Below are 11314 nucleotides of genomic sequence, written 5' to 3' on the forward strand. Positions count from 1 at the left end.
AATAATAATAATAATAATAATAAGAAGAAGAAGAAGAAGAAGAAGAAGAAGAAGAAGAAGAAGAAGAAGTTGGAAGGGACCTTGGAGGTCATCTAGTCCAACCCCCTGCTCAGGCAGGAAACCCTATACCATTTCAGACAAATGGCTGGGCAGTCTCTTCTTAAAAACTTCCAGTGTTGGAGCATTCACCACTTATGGAGGCAGGTTGTTCCACTGGTTAATTGTTCTAACTGTCAGGAAGTTTCTCCTTAGTTCTAGGTTGCTTCTCTCCTTGACTAGTTTCCATCCATTGCTTCTTGTCCTGCTTTCAGGTGCTTTGGAGAATAGCTTGCCTCCCTCTTCTTTGTGGCAGCCCCTGAGATACTGGAACACTGCTATCATGTCACTCCTAGTCCTTCTCTTCGTTAAACTACACATACCCAATTCCAGCAACCGTTCCCTGTATGTTTTAGCCTCCAGTCCCCCAATCATCTTTGTTGCTCTTCTCTGTACTCTTTTGAGAGTCTCGACATCTTTTTTCCATCCTGGTGACCAAAACTGGATGCAGTATTTCTCAACCTTAGTAAGTTGTACAGAATAATAGAATTGGAAGGGACCTTGGAGGTCTTCTAGTCCAACCCCTTGCTCAAGCAGCAGAACCCTACATACCATTTCAGACAAGTGGCTCTTCAGTCTCTTCTTAAAAACCTCCAGTGTGTTGCAGCACCCGTCACTTTTGGAGGCAAGTTGTTTCACTGATTAAGGGTTATAACTGTCAGGAAACGTCTCTGTTACACAGAGGAGATATTTTTTTTTCCTCTCCATCCTGTGACACTTTTTCACAAAATGAATTTAGCAGGTGATTAATTCCAAGACAACAATAGCGCTGTTTACAATCAGTTACATAAACTCACAACTTCTGAAGGCAAGCCAGTTCCACCGATTAATTGTTCTCACTGTTAGGAAATGTTCCCTTAATTCTAGGTTGCTTCTCTCCTTGGTTATTTTCCATGCGTCGTTTCTTGTCCTACCTACTGGTGCTTTGGGAAATAGGTTGACCCCCTCTTTTTTGTGATGGCCCCCTCAAATATTGGAAGATTGCTATCGTGTCCTAGTCCTTCTCACTAAACTAGCCATACCCAATTCCTGCAACTGTTGGTCATATGTTCTAGCTTCTAGGCCCCTAGTCATCTTTGTTGCTCTTCTCAACATATAGTACATGGCTGGCTTGGAAATTCTGAGACACGAAATCCACACATCTCCAAGTTTTCCAAGGTTGGGAAATATTGCTCAAGAGGATCCAGCTAGAATATAAAGTAGCCACTCTGAAGGTTTTATAACCTTGCTGCTATTGTTTTGGCAGTTCTACACACACACACACACACACACACACACACACACACACACACACACACATATATATATATATATATATATATATATATATATATATATATATATATATATATATGTTAAATGCTTGTTAACTATTTAGATTACCTTGCTAGGCCACAAACATGGGACAAATCTTTATTTCCTGTTTCAGCCTAACCGAAGGCCATCGACAGGCAGTAGTCACAACAGTGACAGCTCATATTTGTGTAAATTTTATTATTTTTTTTTAGATTGCTAACAAAGAATTAAAGGGAGACTGATATGCATATATATACACATACACATACATACACATACATGCACATACATACACATATATATATATATATATATGTGTGTGTGTGTATATATATATATATATATATATATATATATATATATATATATATATATATATATATATATATGTAAAGTTTTTATTGATTTTTTTTCATACAATTCAATAGTATTTATTTAACAAACGTGTTGTCTGAGTTTATCATTCACTAATACAAATTTAATTCCTAATCCTTTATTCTTTTCTCCAGCCATTGATAAAATAAGTCCCACATTTGAAAATATTCTGCTTTTTCTTTCAACCTCATAGTTTAGTCTGTCCCTTTCAGCACATTCCAGTATTTTTTTAAAATTATTTCTTCCCGTTTCTACACATTTTTAAGTCACGTCCGCCACCCGCTGTCCAGCTTCTGACATGACAATCTTTAGTTCTTTGAGATGATGATGCACATCTTGGGGATTTGCTATTTTCCCCTCCTTTTTAAAAAAAAAAAATAAGCATGAATAAGAGAGGATCAACATTTATTTATTTACTTGTTGATTTTTAGTTTTTTCAATTTTTATCCCTCCTTTATTATTTTATTTGTAACACAAGGTGGTGAACACACCTACTGTTCTTTCTCTTCCTATTTTGCCCACAAAAACAATCCTGCGAGGTGTGCTGGGCTGAGAGAGAGTGACTGGCTTTGCAAACATTTGCTTTGCAAAATTCCAAATTCCGAGAGTCTTCATTATCAATTAAATTCAGGGGCCTTGAAATCTGGATTAGCAAACTGCACCATTCACAGAATGTGGGGGCATTAAGCAAAAATGTTGAGAATGAACACAATTGCTTGGTTCACATGTTACACTGTCCATTTAAACCACGATAAAATATGATTGGAAGAAATGAAAGCCATTTTGGCTGTGGTTTCATGTCACCCCTGAAGCTGCAGATGGTCTCATGGGGTTTAGAAGTTGGTGGATGGGAGACCAACAGATAATCTCTATAGGCTTGTCAGGGAAATGAAAGGGTTAAAGGCAATGCTGCAGTACGAAGAGTATTGAGGACTAGATGCTTGCATGAAAAACAGACGTTTTAGAAATCACTCAAGATGGTGAAATGCCGAATAGTCCTTTGTCCTCCCTTTTTCCCCATGACAACCACCCTCTGAGGTGGGTTGAGAGAGAGTTTAGAGAGAGTAACTGTCCTCAAATCACCAGCTGGCTTTCATGGCTAAGGAGGGACTAGAACTCGCCATCTCCTGGTGATTGGCTCAAAGTTACCCAGCTAGCTCTCATACCTAAGGTAGGACTAGAACTCATGATTGCCTTGCGATTAGCCCAAAATCACCTAGACAGTTTTCACGCCTAAAGTGGGACTAGAATGCCCAGTCTCCTGTTTTTTTTCCCCAGTGCCTTAACCGCTAGACCAAACTGGATTTTGAGTATTAAAAATTAATTTAACATTAATGCATATTTGCTTAGTTTAGAAAACTTTTATTTTTCTGGGGAGGGATAGGCCTTAGTATGAACTGAGTGAGTGAGTTTCGACTTGTGGTTTACATCCCAATTAGAAGTCATCTGATTGGTACACAACATAAATAACTTTCAGTTTTCAATCAGCGCATCCCCTCTTAAGCAGCCTGAGTAAACTTCAATTCCCAAAATTCTCAGCAATCTCTGTGCTGCCTGGGGAACTCTGGGAGCTGAAGTCCAGACACCTCTGGAATTTACCAAGATTGAGAAACGTTGATAGTAAATAATAAATATAATAGACATACGTCTTCAGACACATAAATGTCTTTTATGGGGAAATAAGTCGGGTTTTTTCCCCCCTTATTTCTTTCATGAGGAGACCCAGGCTGTTGAACCACTCAATTGCTGGGACTGACTATACCAGGGGTAGGCAACCTCAGCTCTTTTATGACTCATGGACTACAACTCCCAGAATTCCTGAGTCAGCATAGCTGACTCAGGAATTCTGGGAGTTGAAGTCTATGAGTCATAAAAGAGCCAAGGTTGCCTAGCCCCTGGACTATGCCAAAGGTTACAAATCTTTAAGGTAGACTGCTGAGGCCATCTGAGGCTCCATCACCACACGAAGTCCACAAGTATCACAGTGGTCCCCTTTTCCACACCTTGTTTCTGAACCCCAATTTGTGACCTGCTAGAAGCGAAAGGATTCAGTGCCTGGATCACGCAATGTCCCTGAATGTGCTTCTTTGTGATCCAGTTGAAATGCAAATGACGTGAAATCTAGTTTGGAGCTTGATTTCCCTCACACACCCCACTCCGTTTTAGGGGAGGGGGGTCTCCCCAGCAAATGAAGGCATCAGCAAGGGAGGGAGGGAGAGAGGGAGGGAAGGTGGGAGGGTGGGTGGGCTTCCCTTTCACCTTATTTCCCCCCTTTTTTCCCCTTCATTATGAGGTCAGACTGAGAGGGGTTGAAGGCCATCCTCAAAGGCAAGGCCAGCTGAGTTTTCATCTATTACTCCAGAAAAAGCCCTGCAGCCTTGGCCCAGGCGGCCCTCGGGGCTAATGGGGAGCATTCCTTCCCAAGTGGGGCTCAGCCAGGCTGCCTCCTGCACCCCCAGAAGGCAAGAGAAACACCCCGAAGTGCTGGATTGCTGCTGGCCAAGGATCTGTTGCATTGTAAGTGGTGGGGAGGGCAAACAAGATCAGTCTTCCACATTTCTAGGAGAAATGTGTTGTTGTTGTTTTTTCTCAGAAGAGGTTGATCTGCGGAACTCACTGCCCCAGGATTGGGGGGCAGAGAGGAGTTGCACAGCTTTTTATCTTTGTGAATTCTGATACTTTACTTATTTCTTTATTATTATTATTATTATTATTTACAAATAACTCAAGGTGGCGAGCATAGCCAACGCACCTTCTTCCTCCTGTTTTCCCCATAACAACAACCCTGTGAGGTAGGCTGGGCTGAGAGAGAGGGACAGGTCCAAAGTCACCCAGCTGGCTTTCGTAGCTAAGTCAGGACTTGAACTCACAGTCTCCCGCTTTCTAGTCTGGTGTCATAAACAGTAGATTGGACTGCTCTCACAAACTCACTTTGGTGCTGCTGTAGCTTTAAGAAGAAAGGCTTATCTCATTTCCCTTTATTTTACTTATTCCTGGCCATCTTGGGTTCTTCTATAAAAGGACCCCTTTCCTTCTGTATTTTCTTCCTTCTTGTTTCTCCCCCACACACACACTGAATTTCCCTCCCTGCTTTTCCACAGTTATTCCAAGTTACCATTAGCGTGACTGGATCTTTCTCCTACCACCAGCCAACAGATTAAATCTCTCAAATGGAGCTGAACCGGTAACTATAAATACATGTTGTTTGAATAGAATGGAATAACGGAAGGGACCTTTGAGGTCGTCTAGTCCAACTGAAGCAAGAGACCCTGTGCCATTTTAGTAAATGGTTGTCCAATCTCATCTTAAAAACCTCCATTGACTGAGCACCCACAATTTCTGAAGACAAATCATTTAACAGAAGAGAACAGAATGGCATAGAGTTGGAAGGGACCTTGGAGGTCGTCTAGTCCAACCGCCTGTTCAGGCAGGAAACCCTATACCAGACATGTCAAACACAAGGCCCGGGGGCCGGATCTGGCCCGCGAAGTGGTTTCATGTGGCCTGCAAAGCCATCCTGGAAACAGTGAGGGAACGGCCCCCACTGCCTTGGCCCTGGCCCAGAGACCCTCCTTCTGCCAGAGACCCTCAGATCTGTCCCACTCCTGCCCAGGCCCCCATAGGCACCCTTCCTGCGAACGATGTAGAGCTGGCCACGCCCACCCAGTAGGCCATACGCACTCTAGCCACGCCCACCCAGTAGGCCACGCCCACCCAGGCCATACCCACCCGGCCCCTTGAGGGCAACCACAATGCTGATGTGGCCCTCAATGAAATTGAGTTTGACACCCCTGGAATAGAATAATTGGAATGGAACAGAACGGAACGGAGTAGAGTAGAGTAGAGTAGAGTAGAATAGAATGGAATGGAATGGAATGGAATGGAATGGAATGGAATGGAATGGAATAGAATAATAATTAGTAGTAACCAAGCTCTGTCACAATTGTCTCTCTAAATCAGACATGTCAAACACAAGGCCCGGGGGCCGGATCTGGCACACTAAGTGGTTTCATGCGGCCCGCGAAGCCATCCTGGAAACAGTGAGGGAACGGCCCCCACTGCCTTGGCCCTGGCCCAGAGACCCTCCTCCTGCCAGAGACCCTCAGATCTGTCCCACTCCTGCCCAGGCCCCCATAGGCACCCTTGATGCGAACGAGGTAGAGCTGGCCACGCCCACCCAGTAGGCCATATGCACTCTAGCCACGCCCACCCAGTAGGACACGCCCACCCAGGCCATACCCACCTGCCCCCTTGAGGGCAACCGCAATGCTGATGCAGCCCTCAATGAAATTGAGTTTGACACCCCTGCCCTATACCATTTCAGACAAATTGTTATCCAATCTCTTTTTTTTAAAAAAAAAAAACTTCCAGTGTTGGAGCATTCACAACTTTCTGGAGGCAAGTCGTTCCACTGATTAATTGTTCTGTCAGGAAATTTCTCCTTAGTTCTAGGTTGCTTCTCTCCTTGATTAGTTTACACGCGTTGCTTCTTCTCCTGCCCTTGCTCTCACTGTTCTCACTGTGGGTACATTTCTCCTTAGTTCTGGGTTGCTTCTTTCCTTGATTAGTCTCCATCCAGTTCACACTTCGTTTCCCCCTTAGTCTTCCAGTTCACACTCAGGACTTTTCTTAAATGATGCTGTTTTAATTGGTCCTGTGAACCCTTAAATCTAGTGCTCCAGTTCTCAGTCACTTTTGATGGCTCAATCTGAACAAGCTATTCCCTCTGTCATCCCTTCTAAGCTTTCTAAGTGCTCAGGCAGGAGACCCTATACCAAGAGTCTTCAAACTCTAGTGAGCCTTGGTGGAGCAGTGGGCTAATGCCTCCTTAAGTAACACCAGCTGCCTGCAATCAGTGCAGGTTCGCATCCCACCAGGCTCAAGGTTGACTCAGCCTTCCATCATTCCGAGGTAGGTAAAATGAGGACCCAGATTGTTGGGGGCAATAAGCTTACTTTGTAATAATGCCGCTTGGGGTGGGGGGCGAAAGCCCTAATAAGCAGGCATATACATAGAATGAAGGCTATTGCTAAGCACATTGATTTGTGCTTTAAATTGTAAGCCACCCTGAGTCTTCGGAGAAGGGCGGGATATAAATGGGAATTTAAAAAAAAACCAAAACAACAACAACAACTTGGCCCTTTTTTGACTTGTGGACTTCAACTCCCAGAATTCCTCAGCCAGGCACGCTGGCTGAGGAATTCTGGGAGTTGAAGTCCACAAGTCATAAAAGGGCCAAGTTTGAAGACCTCTGCCTTATACCTTTCAGACATGTGGCTGTCCAGTCTTTTCTTAAAGATGTCCAGTGATGAAGCACCCACAACTTCTGAAGACAAGCTGTTCCACTGGTTAATTGTCCTCACTGTTAGGAAGTTTCTTAATTCCAGGTTGCTTCTCTCCTTGATAAGTTTCCATTCATTGCTTCTTGTCTTGCCTTGTGGTGCTTTGGAAAATAAGCTGACGCCCTCTTCTTTGTGGCAAACCCTCAAATACTGGAATACTGCTTTCATGTCACCCCTAGTCCTTCTTTTCTCTAGACTAGCCGTACCCAAGTCTTGCAACCGTTCTTCATATGTTTTTGTCTCCAGGCCTTTAATCATCTTTGTTGCTCTTCTTTGCACTTTTTTTTCCAAAGTTTTAACATCTTTTTTGCAATGTGTTGACCAAAACTGGATGCAGTATTTCAGGTGTGGTCTTACCCAGGATTTATAAAGCGGTACTAATACTCAACATGATTTTGATTCTATGCCTCTGTTTATACAACCAAGGATTGTATTAGCTTTTTTTGGATGCTGCCATAACACACTGCTGACTCATGTTTAAGTGATTTTCCACTAGGACTCCAAGGTTCCCCTCACAGTTAACCGTTTTTGAGCCAGATCTCGCCTATTCTGTACTTATACCTTTGATTTTTCCTGCCCAGATGTAAAACATTCCTTTTCTCCACATTAAATATAATTTTGCTGGTTAGGACCCATTGTTCAAATCTGTCAAGATCTGGATCCTGAGTTTGTCTTCTGGGGTGTTTGGTGTCATCTGCAAAGTTGATGAGCGCCCCTTCTATTCCCTCATCTATGAAGATATTGAAGAGTACTGCACCTAAGATACAACCTTGTAGTATGCCACTGCTTACTTCCCTCAATGTAGATGTAGTACCGCTAAGGACTACTCGTTGAGTATGGTTTGTCACCAAGGGTCCTTGGTGATCTCCGAGCTTGGTGGTTTTCTTGCAGATTTCATTACCCAACTTGGGTAATGATGATATTACCTACTTGGGTGAATGAAACATCTGGAAGAAAAGAAGCAAGCTCAGAGAGTACCAACGACCCCATGGTTTGTACTGTTGCTAAGAAAACTACAGATTTTCTATGAAATTCTCAAATAATTGTGTGTGATTTGAAGGACACAATAGAAGGGAGTGCACTGTGTATCAGTGTGTATTACTTTCTGTGTCATTGAGAGGGACTATTATCTGGGTTAATTCTTCCTTCCAGCAAAATTTGATAATCCTTGATTAAGATGTAATAAGAAAAGTGCTGGTAGGATTTGATTATTTGGTTATATAATGGGATGTGGGAATCAACCTGGAGACATGAGTGGGGTGGAAGAGAGGCTAGCCACAATCAGATAAGAGAGGGCATAGCCCACAATTGTACAACATGCACAGAAAGAAACTTCCAGTATTGTCTGAAAACTTCCACCATTTTGTCTGAAATAGTGTAGCGTTTCCTTCCTGGGTAGAGAATTGGACAAAAAGAGCTCCAAGGTCCCTTCCAACTCTCTTCTCTTCTCTTCTCTTCTCTTCTCTTCTCTTCTCTTCTCTTCTCTTCTCTTCTCTTCTCTTCTCTTCTCTTCTCTTCTCTTCTCTTCTCTTCTCTTCTCTTCTCTTCTCTTCTCTTCTCTTCTGTCCCATCCCATCCCATCCCATCCCATCCCATCCCATCCCATCCCATCCCATCCCATCCCATCCCATCCCATCCCATTCCATTCCATTCCATCTCATCATGCAGTTTTCAGATGTGCAAGTCACTCTTCCAAGGTAGACCAGACAGAAAACGTAACCAACTGAGCTAGCTATACTTTACCTAAGGCTACATTAACAGAATCTTGAATGTGTGAATGTACAAACTTCCCGCCGTCTCTTTTTACAGCCTGAGAAATTAGGGAAGCTTCATTCTGAGTTTCTTTCCCAGTCCGTTATGCAGTTGTGGGCTATGCCCTCTCTTATCTCATCATTCAGGCATTCCCTATCTGTGCTGTGGTCAAGTCAACAGGAGTGGAGTTGTGGTGGCATGGCAGCACATATTTTTTTCTTTCCTGGCATGTGAATCTTTTTGATCAAGGCTCCCACTCGCTATTGCATTACAGGGGCAAGTAAGAAGCTGGAAGGAGAATTTCCGTTATCGGAATCTACGTCTTTCAGGAGCAATGCTCCGTAAGCTAGAGTCTGCCCTCTTAGAGCTGACCCCACAAGACTTCCAGAACACTTGCGAATGGGAGAAATTTCAACTCTGGCTCCAGGAAGTCATGTTTGCAGAATGGTGGCTGGACCAATTCTCCAGAGACATCAAACGTCGGTGGAAAAATATGACGATGTTCTGAGTGTCCTTGGGGTGAGGGAAGTCTAATTTGGGGTAATGCGGTAAATTGTGCATTTTTGCTGGACAATAAAGAACTGAGTGCTAAGATGTATTGGCATGCGAATTTGATTCCATTTCTTTCTTTCTTTCTTTCTTTCTTTCTTTCTTTCTTTCTTTCTTTCTTTCTTTCTTTCTTTCTTTCTTTCTTTTCCTTCCTTCCTTCCTTCCTTCCTTCCTTCCTTCCTTCCTTCCTTCCTTCCTTCCTTCCTTCCTTCCTTCCTTCCTTCCTTAGATGTTTTGTGAAGTCTTTAGGCACAGGAGAACCCAAGAGTTTGTAAAATATGGTTTAGTTGTATTGTTTTTGAGTTGTGTTCTGTGGAACCAAGTGATGGAACATGCTTCAGAATGGTGCAATGATCATTCTGCCATTTCGATGAACACAATGCTCATTTTGTCATTTTCACCAAAGAGGTGTCAAATATGATTTACCTTCTTTTCCCCCTTATGTTCGTGTGATCACAATTTGGGTGCGTGGCAACTGGCTGACCTTTTATGACCAATTGCAATGTCCTGCAGTCACATGAACACAATTTGTGACTTTATTTTGCCTGTTTCCAGCAAAACCGTCCATTTGGAAGAATGAGTTCACACTTATATTGGGGTGTTTGCTTAATGATCATGGATTCATTTAACAACAGTCATAAAAATGGCCATTAAACTCTGTCCCACTCAGTTTATGACCATAATGACTTTCAACTGCATCTTTAAAGAAATCCCAGGGCTTTGTTGCCATCTAGTGGTCAGCCCTAGTAGGTTTCCAAGTAAGGAAACCCAGATTGTGGATTCATATTGGACAACCCCTCAGCTATGTGTAAATACATACAGCATTTTCACTCATCTCTGCTGCTTCATGAGTTACAAGAAAAGTAGGATTTCCGTTCTTTCTAAAATTATTAATTTCAGAATACATAATGGCACAATCTACATATTGTCAGCTGAACAAAATCTTTGAGGTTCAAATAGATACATACAGAGTTAGAATATTGGTTTCAGGGTCAAGTTCATAGAAATCTGTCAAAAGAAAGAAAGAAAGAAAGAAAGAAGAAAGAAAGAAAGAAAGAAAGAAAGAAAGAAAGAAAGAAAGAAAGAAAGAAAGAAAGAAAGAAAGAAAGAAAGAAAGAAAGAAAGAAAGAAAGAAAGAAAGAAAGAGAGTGTCTATGATGTGATTGTGCATTGCTGCAGTCATCTTGACTTTTGAGGCCTATCCCAGTGAACCCCCCAGCTTGGCTATCACACTCCTAGGTCTCAAATCAGGATGCTGCTCTACCAAGAACAATGTGAATTAGGAAGCATTAAAATATTTCTGAACATCAAGATGGGTTAACCTGAAGGTTACTGATCTCATGGTCTCCTTGGTGGCAATTTCATGAGGTCACAATGGCATCATCCCACCACACCTCCTCAGCTGTGGTGGAGACTATCAACCTGGGTTAAAAGAGGAGAAAGAGGGGAGAAGGGCATCTCCTATCAAGGGGCGGTAAGCCCCCCTGGAATGGGGAACTGGATCTCTGGAAGAAAATCAGAGGCAATGGAGGAGGAAGAACTCAAACCAGAAGAACAGTCGAAGGGATCTCAAGCTCCAGGACGACTGAAGTTCTTCCGGAGAGGCCAATGGGCAGTGAGTATCAGTGAGAATTGGGGGGAGCTTATTCATTTCTGGATCTTGCAAGGAGAAAGACCCATCTTGAAGAGGTAGGACTGTTTTTAACAGAAATCCTGAAAACTTCCCCTCTTTGTTCATTGGCCCAGTAATGAGGCTGGTTTCAGATGTCTCCTCCAAACTGACTCCACCAGGCTCCACCATGGGTCACCTCTAGCCATCCATAAAACTTCGGCCTTCTAATTAGAATCAGAAAACATGGAGGTTGGATGGGATCTGCTAGCTCATCTGATCCAACCTCTTGCTT

Source organism: Vipera berus (assembly GCF_964194415.1).
Source record: "Vipera berus genome assembly, chromosome: W".
Lineage (NCBI taxonomy): Eukaryota > Metazoa > Chordata > Lepidosauria > Squamata > Viperidae > Vipera > Vipera berus.